Here is a 15710-nt window from a genome sequence, read left to right as displayed (position 1 = left end):
CATTGCTAGATTGTCATACATGGAGTTGGAGTCCTTACAAAATCTGAACTTAATTCATTGGTTTAGTTGTTTACTCGTGTTTTAAATTGATTTGCTACATCATTACACTCAAACCCCCCCTCTTTACTGTTGGTGACCATAGTACCTTGCGCAAAGAGGTATAGACTAATTATCCCGTGTCTCTGTGGATCGACCCTGCTTGCCTTGTACTACCTTTTAGTGCAATATAGTGGGATTCTTTTGGAGTATATCGTACCCCTATTATTTGGTGGGTCTGACACGCCCTAACAAGACTTATCAGGAAAGATCTTTTTAACATTTCCCCAAAGGTATGTAACATACCTCCATATTATTTTAGTTATGAGTTTGATTCTTGGACTTCTAGATACAAGAACTTAACAAGTTTTCAGTTTCCTTGTTATAGCATCCTAAAATACTCCCATAGTATTTTTAGTCTTTGGTTCTAGAATTCTTCTGGTGCTTAGGTAAGTTTTAGACCAGTTGAAACACTACAATCACTCCCCAAACACGTGTTGGTCATATTTCGGATTAATATAGTTGGTCAGGCTATATTGATCCCATATATGATTACGTCACTGTCTAGGTTTAACTGCAATGTCCAACATCCAAATACTTTTGTTTTGTTCTTCTTGTGATACTCATTCTAGTATATATACTCTGCATGTACTTATACTTTTATAAAATATTAATATATTTTTAAAGTATAACTCTTGGTCAGAGTGTTTTTATCCCAATGGGTTTATAGTTGTATATCTTTTATGACTGATATACTGAGTTCACTATAAACACTGTTCTGATACCAATCTGTCGCACCCCCAAACCAGAATGGCGGAAACGTTCGGGGGCGGAGGACTTTAGGTAAGTATCACAACACATGTAACATAGTAATCAAAGTACAAACAACCATTGCATTAATAAGTATAAGTTTTACATAAGTGTTTAAACATTACATATTCAAACACTAAAGTAGGTACAGTAGAAGACAAGAGTCGCAGTACGGTACTCGGTGGTCTTCTCAAAAGCTTGAGTGCGGGGTTGTCAATCCCGATATAGATCTACACACACTTGTTTCGATCCCCGGCTGGAGATTCTGGTTATAATGTCAGGACTTTCCTATGTTGTCTAAAATCAATTAAACAACCTGAATATAGAGTCTCATAAAAAGCATATTAAACGTTACATGTATATTAGTTTTGAAAACCCAACCATTCTGAAATAATGATTGACAGTATACTCTTAGTTTTCCAAACATGTATTTGATAAGTGTAAACCCTTGATTTGTTTTGAATCAAAATCCTGGTTTCTTGTAAAACAGTGTATTCTAGTATACTTGAATTATGAATTATTACCTCGCGTTTGCTAACTCGGGTACTCTGTATAGTACCTTTGCTAATGCAAACCCGACAGAATGTATTATTACCTCGTGTTTGCTAACTCGGGTACTCTGTATAGTACCTTTGCTAATGCAAACTCGGCAGGATGTATTATTACCTCGTGTTTGCTAACTCGGGCACTCTGTATAGTACCTTTGCTAATGCAAACCCGGCATTACCACGTGTTTGCTAACCCTGGTACTCTGTATAGTACCTTTGTTAATGCAAACTAGGTATGATGTATCTTTACTTCTTTAATATGTTGTTCGTATATTAAAGGTATTATACATATCTTGGTATAGTTGAATGTATTTTGGTAATTTCCTTGGAAAGTATACAGTCGTGAATCATACTTGTATATTTAGTTTTGAATCATAAATTATACCTATTATAATTTATATGTTCTATCTGATTAGCATGAATTCTCATGGAATATCACCTTTGCTCAGCCTGATACAAAGGTAATGATACTAAAAGGAGTAGCCTTTTAGACTCATATATATATATATATATATATATATATATATATATATATATATATATATATATATATATATATATATATATATAATTAAGAAGGAAACGACCTTCGGACAAATAACACAACCCTAATTCCACATCCAAACGAGGAAAAGGATATAGGATAATTCATTAGTCCTAAGCCCTTCAAATCTTATTTATATATTTATACATATATAAACATGATTTTTGGCATTTATACTTTGAAATAGCTTATAAAACATTTTTCAAATAATTTTAACGGGGTTTTTACACGACTTTAAAGATTTAACATGGCTTCACTTTATTTTGAAAGTATTTGATAATTCTTAAAAGCATACGGAAACATTTGTGTGATTATTATCACATACAGTTATTAACACAATTTAATATTGTGTTAAACTTGTATTCCCCCCCTAAAAAGCATTTAAAAACCATTGAAAAGGTAAATTATAGGGGTATGAACTCACTTTGATAAGCGGTGATTCGGGCAGCGTTTCGTTTCCCGTAAAGAGTTTATTTAACGAGAAACCGGCTCAAACCGGGCAGAGTTTCGACAGGAGAGAGGATGACTTCTCGAGAATTATGGGGCTTGCTTTGGGCTTTAGACACGATACTGGGGCCTTGGGGGGTCGTGAGAAAGTCGAGGGGGTGAAAATGTGAAATTGGGTGAAAATGGGGTGAAAAACCTTTCAAATCCGAGAAGTCTCGCACCCTTTATATAGGGGTGCGAGGGTTCGGCCGAGGTTGGTGAGTCATCGGACAGCTGGCGAGGGCGAGGAGTCAGCAGCCACGCGTCGGTCAGCAGCGAAGCCACGTGCGAAGGCTGAGGCGGTTGCGAAGCTCGGACCCGGTGCGAGACACGTGCCTCGGACAGATGTAGGTTTCGGATTTGACCAACCTTCGGTCCAATGGGGGAATGCCACGTTGCGAGGGGGGTGTCCGAAGGCATCTCCGGGGTGTCTCTTGCGAGTGTTGTCCGAAGCTTATTGGACCTCGGCAGCGGTCCACTCAGAAGGTGACACATGAACTGCGGTCCAACCAGAAGATGACACGTGGAGGTTCGCACGTGATGATGACGTGTCCGAAGAGTGACATGCGAAATTTCTCGGTTATCCACAATTTCTCGATTTTTGTGCCAAAAACTTGTGAAATTCATAACTTTCGCATACAAGCTCCGTTTTTGACGTTCTTTATATGCACGCGTAGGTAAAATCATACCCTATGACTTTCGTTTAGACTTCGTCGGCTGGTTTGAATTTAATTTTTTATATTATTATTTTAAACACACCGGGACGGGAATCCGTTAAAAATTCATAACTTCTTCATCCGACGTCCGTATTCGTCTGTCTTTTTACCGTTGTGCTACTTTTGACGAGACCTTCGATTCTCGTTTAAGTTGTGTCGGCAGGATGTATTATTACCTCGTGTTTGCTAACTCGGGCACTCTGTATAGTACCTTTGCTAATGCAAACCCGGCATTACCACGTGTTTGCTAACCCTGGTACTCTGTATAGTACCTTTGTTAATGCAAACTAGGTATGATGTATCTTTACTTCTTTAATATGTTGTTCGTATATTAAAGGTATTATACATATCTTGGTATAGTTGAATGTATTTTGGTAATTTCCTTGGAAAGTATACAGTCGTGAATCATACTTGTATATTTAGTTTTGAATCATAAATTATACCTATTATAATTTATATGTTCTATCTGATTAGCATGAATTCTCATGGAATATCACCTTTGCTCAGCCTGATACAAAGGTAATGATACTAAAAGGAGTAGCCTTTTAGACTCATATATATATATATATATATATATATATATATATATATATATATATATATATATATATATATATATATATATATATAATTAAGAAGGAAACGACCTTCGGACAAATAACACAACCCTAATTCCACATCCAAACGAGGAAAAGGATATAGGATAATTCATTAGTCCTAAGCCCTTCAAATCTTATTTATATATTTATACATATATAAACATGATTTTTGGCATTTATACTTTGAAATAGCTTATAAAACATTTTTCAAATAATTTTAACGGGGTTTTTACACGACTTTAAAGATTTAACATGGCTTCACTTTATTTTGAAAGTATTTGATAATTCTTAAAAGCATACGGAAACATTTGTGTGATTATTATCACATACAGTTATTAACACAATTTAATATTGTGTTAAACTTGTATTCCCCCCCTAAAAAGCATTTAAAAACCATTGAAAAGGTAAATTATAGGGGTATGAACTCACTTTGATAAGCGGTGATTCGGGCAGCGTTTCGTTTCCCGTAAAGAGTTTATTTAACGAGAAACCGGCTCAAACCGGGCAGAGTTTCGACAGGAGAGAGGATGACTTCTCGAGAATTATGGGGCTTGCTTTGGGCTTTAGACACGATACTGGGGCCTTGGGGGGTCGTGAGAAAGTCGAGGGGGTGAAAATGTGAAATTGGGTGAAAATGGGGTGAAAAACCTTTCAAATCCGAGAAGTCTCGCACCCTTTATATAGGGGTGCGAGGGTTCGGCCGAGGTTGGTGAGTCATCGGACAGCTGGCGAGGGCGAGGAGTCAGCAGCCACGCGTCGGTCAGCAGCGAAGCCACGTGCGAAGGCTGAGGCGGTTGCGAAGCTCGGACCCGGTGCGAGACACGTGCCTCGGACAGATGTAGGTTTCGGATTTGACCAACCTTCGGTCCAATGGGGGAATGCCACGTTGCGAGGGGGGTGTCCGAAGGCATCTCCGGGGTGTCTCTTGCGAGTGTTGTCCGAAGCTTATTGGACCTCGGCAGCGGTCCACTCAGAAGGTGACACATGAACTGCGGTCCAACCAGAAGATGACACGTGGAGGTTCGCACGTGATGATGACGTGTCCGAAGAGTGACATGCGAAATTTCTCGGTTATCCACAATTTCTCGATTTTTGTGCCAAAAACTTGTGAAATTCATAACTTTCGCATACAAGCTCCGTTTTTGACGTTCTTTATATGCACGCGTAGGTAAAATCATACCCTATGACTTTCGTTTAGACTTCGTCGGCTGGTTTGAATTTAATTTTTTATATTATTATTTTAAACACACCGGGACGGGAATCCGTTAAAAATTCATAACTTCTTCATCCGACGTCCGTATTCGTCTGTCTTTTTACCGTTGTGCTACTTTTGACGAGACCTTCGATTCTCGTTTAAGTTGTGTCGGCAGGATGTATTATTACCTCGTGTTTGCTAACTCGGGCACTCTGTATAGTACCTTTGCTAATGCAAACCCGGCATTACCACGTGTTTGCTAACCCTGGTACTCTGTATAGTACCTTTGTTAATGCAAACTAGGTATGATGTATCTTTACTTCTTTAATATGTTGTTCGTATATTAAAGGTATTATACATATCTTGGTATAGTTGAATGTATTTTGGTAATTTCCTTGGAAAGTATACAGTCGTGAATCATACTTGTATATTTAGTTTTCAATCATAAATTATACCTATTATAATTTATATGTTCTATCTGATTAGCATGAATTCTCATGGAATATCACCTTTGCTCAACCTGATACAAAGGTAATGATACTAAAAGGAGTAGCCTTTTAGACTCATATATGTATAATATATATATATAATTAAGAAGGAAACGACCTTCGGACAAATAACACAACCCTAATTCCACATCCAAACGAGGAAAAGGATATAGGATAATTCATTAGTCCTAAGCCCTTCAAATCTTATTTATATATTTATACATATATAAACATGATTTTTGGCATTTATACTTTGAAATAGCTTATAAAACATTTTTCAAATAATTTTAACGGGGTTTTTACATGACTTTAAAGATTTAACATGTCTTCACTTTATTTTGAAAGTATTTGATAATTCTTAAAAGCATAAGGAAACATTTGTGTGATTATTATCACATACAGTTATTAACACAATTTAATATTGTGTTAAACTTGTATTCCCCCCCTAAAAAGCATTTAAAAACCATTGAAAAGGTAAATTATAGGGGTATGAACTCACTTTGATAAGCGGTGATTCGGGCAGCGTTTCGTTTCCCGTAAAGAGTTTATTTAACGAGAAACCGGCTCAAACCGGGCAAAGTTTCGACAGGAGAGAGGATGACTTCTCGAGAATTACGGGGCTTGCTTCAGGCTTTAGACACGATACCGGGGCCTTGGGGGGTCGTGAGAAAGTCGAGGGGGTGAAAATGTGAAATTGGGTGAAAAACCTCTCAAATTCGAGAAGTCTCGCACCCTTTATATAGGGGTGCGAGGGTTCGGCCGAGGTTGGTGAGTCATCGGACAGCTGGCGAGGGCGAGGAGTCAGCAGCCACGCGTCGGTCAGCAGCAAAGCCACGTGCGAAGTCTGAGGCGGTTGCGAAGCTCGGACCCGGTGCGAGACACGTGCCTCGGACAGATGTAGGTTTCGGATTTGACCAACCTTCGGTCCAATGGGGGAATGCCACGTTGCGAGGGGGTGTCCGAAGGCATCTCCGGGGTGTCTCTTGCGAGTGCTGTCCGAAGCTTATTGGACCTCGGCTGCGGTCCACTCAGAAGGTGACACGTGAACTGCGGTCCAACCAGAAGATGACACGTGGAGGTTCGCACGTGATGATGACGAGTCCGAAGAGTGACATGCGAAATTTCTCGGTTATCCACAAATTCTCGATTTTTGTGCCAAAAACTTGCAAAATTCATAACTTTCGCATACGAGCTCCGTTTTTGACGTTCTTTATATGCACACGTAGGTAAAATCATACCTTACGACTTTCGTTTAGACTTTGTCGGCTGGTTTTGAATTTAATTTTTTATATTATTATTTTAAACAGACCGGGACGGGAATCCGTTAAAAATTCATAACTTCTTCATCCGACGTCCGTTTTCGTCTGTCTTTTTACCGTTGTGCTACTTTTGACGAGACCTTCGATTCTCGGTTAAGTTGCGTCGGCTAAATATTGATCGATTTATATTTCGAATTTTTAGCTGTCTACTGCTAAACCGAAACTTCGAAAAATCATAACTTCCTCATACGAAGTCAGATTTTGACGTTCTTTTCATGAACGTTCTCGGTTTAACATATTCTACAAGTTTCATTTAGATTGTTAAGGCTAAAAATCCTTTTATCGAAAATTCGCTTTTTACACTGAACAGTGTTTTGCCAGTTTTACCGCAGATTTTCGATTGGTCATAACTTCTTCGTTATAACTCGGATTTCAGTGTTCTTTATGTTTTTGGAAACCTTGTTACAAACTCTACCACTTGGTTCATCCCAATTACGATTATTGATCAATTTATTTTTGACCAAAACTTGACTGGTGTCACAACTACCTTGCACACGAACGGAAACAGTCGCCACCATATCCGATTTTCTTCCATTTTCTTCACAAATTCTTTGTTTCTCTTATCTTCTAGCTACATTTGGTAAGTATTACTTCCACTAATTGTTGATAATCTTCACATTTTGTGCATTTTAGTGGTTAGGGTTTATTTAGATGTTAAAAATCCCAAAATTTGTTGAATTAGTTGGTAATTTCTGAATGTATGGCCTTAGATATAGGGAATAAACAAACCCTAAGTGACATACATGACGAATTTTGACTGTAAAATGGCCGATCCAGACTCACGTCCCGAATGAGGTTCACGACGTGAAACGCCAGTTCACGTCGTGAAGCCTGGGCGAACAGCTTCCTACTTTGTGTTTTTAATGAGACATCTTCGGTGTTTTGTTTTGTTTGTTTTTTGGTCATTTCAGAAATATGGGTCCCCGAAGAGCAGTCCAGCAAGATAATGACCCTATTGATGTTGCAAGTATACACCCGTTATACCACTTTCCACAAAACCTATCCCGCGCTTTGTTGACCAATTATGAAAATCGGTTGGGATGGTTATACAAGTGCGAATTTGCAATTGCACCTATTGTTGATTGGGGTTGGCTTTGTGGAGTTGGTATGGTTTTGGAGTTGGAGAGATATTGGACAAAAGTGTTTGTAGGAGATGGCTTTACATTCACTTGCAATGGTTGGCGAAATCTTTTCGGTATTCAAGAGCCCGTCTATCGGGAGTTGTCGGTAGAATTTTTCGCTACCGTGTGTTTCGAGGAAAGGACTGTTGATTTTAACTACAACCAGGCGCTTGTTTTTCGGTTGGGAGGGGTGTATCGCGAGTGCAGTCTTCGCGAGTTTTCATGGCGTATGGGTTTATACACCGAGGAGGAAACGCAATCACCATTTTTTGTGCCATTCTTGCAAGGTTGTGTTCGGGACTTTACCCTCGATATATTTGATGTCCAATTATGGAGGACCATTTTGAATCACGAGTATAATCCTCATGATGCAAGTGAGGGACAAATTAGGAGTCCCGTTCATCGATTTCTGCATTGCCTCATCACTTTTTCCGTCAATCACAAACATCATGGAGACAAGGTGCTAATCCAAAATTTGTTCTACTTGTGGAGCATCATCACACCCTGCGTTTGTTGTGATATTCCTTATATGCTTGCGCGGTTTTTGGGAAAGAAGGCGGCTAGCTCTAGGCCCGGGAGTCCTATTACAGGTGGACATTTAGTCACCCGCCTTGCCTGGTCTTACAGGATTTTGACTCCTAATTTTATTAGGAACCTTACTCGCTTCCCGGAAAATTATTTGACAATTCAAGTTTTGGGTATTATGAGGGTTGTAGTGAATGTTGGGGGAGGATATGTGATACCCCCATAGGATAATGAGCAACATCATGGGCAACTAGAAGCACAACCTCAACCAAGGCCCCGACGAATAAATGTGCGAGCCCAGGGAGACATGGAGAGAGATCTTCATGCAACGTAGCAATATGCGGGTGGAGTACCCACCGACCCGTTTCAAAGTCGGGTTGGTTCTTATTTGGATAATCTTCGCGGTGGGATGACTTACAACACTCAAATTCTTGAAGCCATGTTCTCCCATATGAATGTGGTACGTCCAACCACCGTGCCATCCCAATGCCCGTATATCCCGACTTGGGAAGAACTTTGGATACCGAGGGGAGATGGAGCAGGAACTAGTGGAGCTCATGAAGATGAAGAAGACGATTGATTTTTAGTTATTTGATTTTTAGTTTCATTTAGTTTGGTTTGGTTTTACTTAGTTTGGTTTGTTTTGTTTTGAATTGTAAAACTATTTAAGCTATTATGTTACTTTTCTATTTCCTTTGGTTACTATTTCAGATTTGCTAAAAGGAGTCACGGGAAAGGAAAGTCGAGATGAGAGCGTTTACGTCTAGCCCATTGTCGTTTAGAGTTTAGAGGCGAGAGTCAAGACCCACAATTAGAAATAAGTGTGGGGTGAGTCAAGAGAGAGGGTAGAGTTAGAGAAGAGTCATTAAAATAGAGTTTTGGAAGAGTCTTAATTCATTAAGACATCAGTGCAAGTTCTAAGTTGAAAGAAGAGTTGGAAGATTTTTTTCTGTCCGCCCAGTTTTCACGACGTGACATACCTATTCACGTCGTGGACCGGAAATCAATGGTTTTTCAGCGCACGCTTTTTAGCAACTTCACGTCGTGGTATTCTGCTTCACATCGTGAATCTGTATGTTTCACGAATATAAAGCCCATTGATGCATTTTATTCCCTGTTTCATCACTTTTCTTCTTGGGATTATTATGAAGATTATTATGGCTCGTTTTCTCTATTATGCAATATGGCGTTTGCTTTTCCACATTGTTCTTTTCGCTTTGGAGATTTCCAACACATTTGTTGAAGACTGAAGTTTCGATTCCATATTTTGTTGGCACATCTACATATTTCACGAGTTCAAGATCCAAGTTCCTATTTAGAAGAAGTCCATATTCAAGATGCACACTTCATCCACACGATTAGAGTTCGATCTTGCCACTTCTATCACAGGGGATTCTGTTCCTTTTTCTCCCTTTTATTGCTTTTAACTTATGTCATGCATACAATGAGGGCATTGTATGTAATAAGTGTGGGGTAGGGGGTAGAAAAAGTAAATTGCTAGAAAATTTGGTAAAATTTAAAAATTTAGAAATAAATTTTAATAGGTTTGAAATAATAATCTAATAATTAATCTAGTAATGATAATTTAAACTTAAGTTGCTAGTGTTGTATGGGTGATCCGATGAGAGCTCAAATGTTTAGTTGAGCCAATATACGTTATAGTGCATTTGTGGCCTCCTTTATTCTAGTGAAATCATGAGACAAAAACACGACCTCACTTAGTTTGAGGGATGCAATATGTTTAGCATCGTGTACCAGAAATGTATCCACGAAGACTAATACTTTAACCAATAAAGGTTGAACTTGAGCGCCCCTGCTTAAGCATGTAGGTTTTGAGTGAAAAAGTGAGTGTAAAAAAAAGATAGAGAAATTACCAAAAAGTGAAAGGGTGTAAGAATTTTTGGAGCAATAGAAGTATAAAGTATGAAGATTAAAGATCAAAAATCCTGAAGAAAAAATTCAAAAATTGAAGATACCAAAAATCACAAAAAAAGGTGGTGAATTCAAAGAAATTGAAGATCAAATATCAAAGAAGTAAAGAATTCAAAAGCTCCATTGTGGTATCTAAAATTTGTAATTTCTAGATTATGTACGCTTGGGTAGCTTTACAAAAATTACCTTGAGGTTAGAAAGTTTTCTTAGGATGGATTCGGAGGGATGCATAAAATGAGTGTTGTTCAAAAGAAGTGGGTGAGTGTTTATGAGGATTGTGAGTATTTAGAATTAGGGGGGTCCTTAGGAAAATTTTAGATACAAATGCATGCGTTGAGGTCTTGGCATAATGGTTGAGCTTGAGTTGGATTGTTCTATGTGATGTTAGTAATGAGGGTTTGAGTTTAAATAATTAGATTTGCTTGAGGGCAAGCAAAGCATAAGTGTGGGGTATTTTATTATTGCCATATTTATACATGTTTTTAGGCAATATTTAAGTACATTTTTATTAATATTTTGGTTATTTGCATTGAATAATGATACTTATAAGCTTTAATTGTACTTTGCAGCCAAAGAGGAGCATTCTTGTAGGAAAAGGACTAAAATTGACAAAGCATGGAACTTTGGAGACTTGGAGAGTAAAAGAAAAAGAAAACCACAAAAATCAGCTACATTCACGACGTGAACCACAAGTTCACGACGTGAAATGAAGGTTCTGGAGGATAAGTACGCGCGAAGTAAAATCCTTGCCCGATAAGGACTTCTGTCAATTCACGACGTGAAGCGTAATTTTGGAGATAATTATATAAACTCTTGCTCATTACGAATGGAGGAATTTTTTGGCTGATAGAGAAAGTTCCTGGAGACGAAATCCAGAAGGAGAAGAGGTCTGGAATTGGCTTTCAACACCAAAGGAGAAGAGAAGTTCATAATTGGATTCTAGTTTTGGTACTTTAATTATGTTTTTGAGTATGAGTTATTTGAGTTTGTTTGCTAGTATGTCCAACTAAATCTAGCTGCTTCTGTTAGTTAGATGAAGCTGGAACTTATGATGTTAATACTTTAGCTTTGATTTACTTGTTGGTTAAGACTTGTGTTGATTGATTTTACCTAGCATGTTGATTTGATATTTGATGGTTTTGATTTCTTATTCTGTGTAGTTAATGACCATTAATCTGCTTGAATTTGAATACCTAGTAATTCAGTGAACACTAGGTTACTAGAGCTAAGATCAAACCAATCTTAGATAAGCAATTGAATTATTAAAATTAGGCTGTGCTAGAGAACTCATATTATGACCATAAGTGTGTTTGTCAAATCAATCTTACATAGCTCCAATTCTATTTAATAATTGATTTTGTGTTAGCTAGTGTGTGATCATACATAGATTTACATGAATTGATTAATGTTAGTAGATTTAGAACTAAATTGCTAATACTATCTTAATTGGTAACCAATAGTAATTGTCATAGCCAATTTATAAACCATTGATGGAAAGTGGATTCGAACTAACAGAAGTGTTTTGTTTACTGATTAAATTTGTGTTAAAGAATTAAGTTCATCTAAACTTGAAAAATTAGATAAATCCCCTTTCTTTGTTAGTAATTAGGTTAATTTAGTAGTAGATAGATTAGTTAGTCAAAATCGTTCCCTGTGATCGACACCCGACTTACCCGACTATTCTATAATTTGACTAGGTACACTGCCTAGGTGCAATTTAGTTAGTTAAGTTAGTTAGGTTATAAATATAAAATTAGATGTAGCTATTTGCAGGCATCAGAAGACCTTTCATGAATACCGCTCACACGATTATTGATGTCCATAATGGGAAGATCACCATGGAGTTTGATGGAGAGACCATTCACTTCAACATCTTTGAAGCAATGAGGCACCTTAGCAACATTTCTCCATTGTTTCGGGTTGATGTGATTGAGCCACTCACCCAAGAAATATTTGAGTTATCATATGGGGATATTTTGAAGATGGTACTCAACATGAGTCTTGATTGTGAGAGTTTGAAGAAAACATTGGAAATGTAAACATTGGACTCTGAAGTTGAAGAGATTATGTAGACTTTAGAAGTTAACAAGTTAATAAGGAAAGATGTCTCTCAAGTTGCCTTATCTCATTCTCCAAATAAGATGCGCCCTTCCATAATCCACCCACCCACACTTGAATTGAAAGTCTTACCTAGCCACTTGAAGTATGCTTATCTAGGTAAGGACGAGACTCTTCCAGTGATCATCTCCTCTCAATTGAAAGATTATGAAGAAGACCAATTGGTTAAAGTTTTGAAAGATCAAAAAAAGAGGCCATGGAGTAAACAATAGAAGATAGAAAGGGGATAAGTCCTAATGTATGCACTCACAAGATCCTCATGGAAGATGATTGCAAGCCTAGGAGAGAGGCTCAAAGAAGATTGAATCTTCCAATGATGGAAGTGGTCAAGAAGAAGATAATTAAAAGGTTCAAAAGGTGCAAAGAGAAGAAAAAAACATTTCATGACAAGCACATAACCCAAAAACAATTTATTCCTGGTCAAGAAGTTCTTCTTTATCATTCACACTTAAAGCTATTATCGGGAAAATTGCGATCTCGATGGCACAAACCTTTCATTGTTTTAAAAGTGTTTGATCATGGTGCGGTTGAAATCAAGAGTTTGGAAACGAACCAAATCTTCAAAGTGAATGGGCACCATTTGAAACCATTTTATGAAATATTTGACACGGGAGAATTCGACAACATAACATTGGAAACCCCGATTTATGAAGATTGAAGAAAGCGGGACTAAGTCTTGGCAAAGACGTTAAATAAATGCATTGTGAATAAATAATATCCGCATGAAGTTTGGATGTTTCTAGGCTTGAAGTCGGTCAAAATAAAGCATCTTGAGGTTTAGCAATGATTTTGGTGAAGTTTGGAAGAAAACCGGAGCTTGTGGAGCAAAAAATTGCAAAAACAAATGTCAAAAATTTGGAATCTGTGCGGCCTGGCTGCTTACCCGCGCAAAAGTTGCGCGACCCAGGCTTTACCCGCGCAAATCCGAGCTAAAAATTACTCCAACACGAGCTACATTCCGATGTTCGTGCGCGACTAATCCCTCACCCACGCAAAGTTTGCGAGACTGACATCCCACCCACGCAACGATCTGCGAGACTGCCCCCTACACCCACGCAATGATCTGCGAGGGTACCCGCGCAAATCAGCCACTGCATAAGAAAATTTCGAGCCATTGCACCGGCTTCCTTTGCGCTACCAAGCTTTCACTTGTGTGTATTTAGGCGGCCAAGAACTCCACCCACACATCATTGTGAGACCCATGTGTTGCTTCCATACCGTCCTCGCGGGCCTCCACCACCTTGATCTCGGTATGATCCTTCCTTACTCTCATCCTAAGCATTAAGGACAATGCTTAATTTTAAGCTTGGGGTGAGGTATTCTTATCTTTTATTTTTTTATTGCATTTAGGTTGTATATACTTGCATTTAGAGTAAGTCATTTAGGTCATCCATAAAATAATTCAAAAATATTGGATATTTTGTTTCTTTCTTTTCTAATTTTCATACCTTTTTAGATGTATTCTAGTTTAAGTTTCATGCATTTTTGTTTTCTCTTGTCTTCTCATCCCTACATGTATCATAGCACCGAGTCATAAGTATTGAGTCATAGATTGGTCCCTGGTCTTGATATGGAATTCCTTGTATTGGATAAATGGGACACACTATGAGCCTCACAGACCACTTTGAGACCGCTTGTGTGGGGGTCAGATGTGGGTAGCTTGATTGGGTCTAGGTGTGGAAGGATGTGATTGGTCAGGAAGATGTGTGCAAGCTAAGATTAGCCCGGTAAGGTATTTTGAAGACATTGAAGACTCGCATCTTGGTTTTGGGGGGAATACCCCTTAGCACTCCGAGTCTCATCCGAGCCTTGCTTAGTTAGATTCTCACCACCTTTTTAAGATAGGTCATCATTTTTCTAGGGGTCTAAAGTAGATAGTTAGATAGATTTTATTTATCACACCTTGCACTGAGGTGCTTGATGAACTTTGAAGCGGGTCCCCCAATTCACATTTTTGGGACCAAGTTTTTTCGATAACACCCATTTTTGAGTCATTCCCCACCCTTTTTAGTAGATCTTGACACATTGTCAAGGATCATTAGGTGTTCATTTTAGCCTCTTTCCATTGCTGCTTTTCTACACTATTGGAGTCATATGTTATATGGTGAAAATCCTTAGACCTTCCAAGAAGAAAGACAAGAAGAAAACACAAAAAAATGAAGAAATTGTAAAAGCAAAGACAAAAAAAAGAGATAATGAAGAAGATTAAAGAAAAGCAACAAAAACAAAGAGAAAATGAAGAAAAAAAGAGCAACACAAAAAGAAGAACAAGATTCCAAGTTCAAGACTTCTTTCCCAAAAAAAAGAGAAAAAAAATGAGAGAAATAAGACGTCGGAAGATCAAGCAACAAAGAGACTGAAGACCAAATAACAAAAGTTCAAGATTGAAGATTTAAGTTGTTAGGTTTAGATTTAGGTTAAGTAGATTTTTTATTATTTTATTTTATTTTTGATTTTGGTGAGAAAAGGCAATGAAGATGAGACGGTAGATTTTAAAGGACAGTACAAGGGAGAAGCTCTTGAAGCCGAATGTTTTCCTGGAGGTCATGCTGCAAAACCCTATTTCGTTACTTTACACTTTAGTCTGACAAATGTAGTAATCATCGTGTGTGAAGAGGCACCTTTCCTTCATGCATTATGGTCTGCATTGGTGATTTAAAGTGCCCCCAGTAGGCGCATCCTCTGTTTCCTTTGTCTTGCACACCGCGACTACATCCAAATGTGATTTATTCGCCCTTCAAGTGGTTCGAAAATGTGGTTTATGGCTCTAAAGCGGGGAACATTTTGAAGATGTGTAGGGTCCATGCAAGACTGATTCTGACCATGTTGACTGATGTTGATCAAGTTCTATGGTATCTTTCTTTTTTCAATTTTTAGTTTAGTTCATCCCGAGCTCATTTTAGTCTTGTTCTAACTTGAGAACAAGTTAGGTTATATACCGACATCATTCCTAGTTCCAAGATAGTTATGTGAAGAAAAAATCATCCCATGACAACATCATTCAAGATCCAGATGAGAAATATCTCTCGAACTTCATTTAGATATCTACTTCAAGATGAGAGATACCATCCTAATAGTGTCTCCAATATCCAATTATGGGATATCATGGTCCAGACTAAACAAACATTACTAAGTTACTATTACCAGTAGGTGTATGCATGAGCACCATTTTTTCTTTTCCTCAAGAAAATCACACACAATATTCCATGATATGCACATGCTTGTATATTATAAATCAATTATTATGTTATCTTTAAAAGAAATTCATAACAT

The sequence above is a fragment of the Lactuca virosa genome, chromosome 2 (assembly GCF_052849685.1).
Source record: "Lactuca virosa cultivar CGN04683 chromosome 2, Lactuca_virosa_CGN04683_v6, whole genome shotgun sequence".
NCBI lineage: Eukaryota > Viridiplantae > Streptophyta > Magnoliopsida > Asterales > Asteraceae > Lactuca > Lactuca virosa.
The sequence above is the reverse complement of the archived record's forward strand: the minus strand, read 5'-3'. Positions refer to the sequence as shown.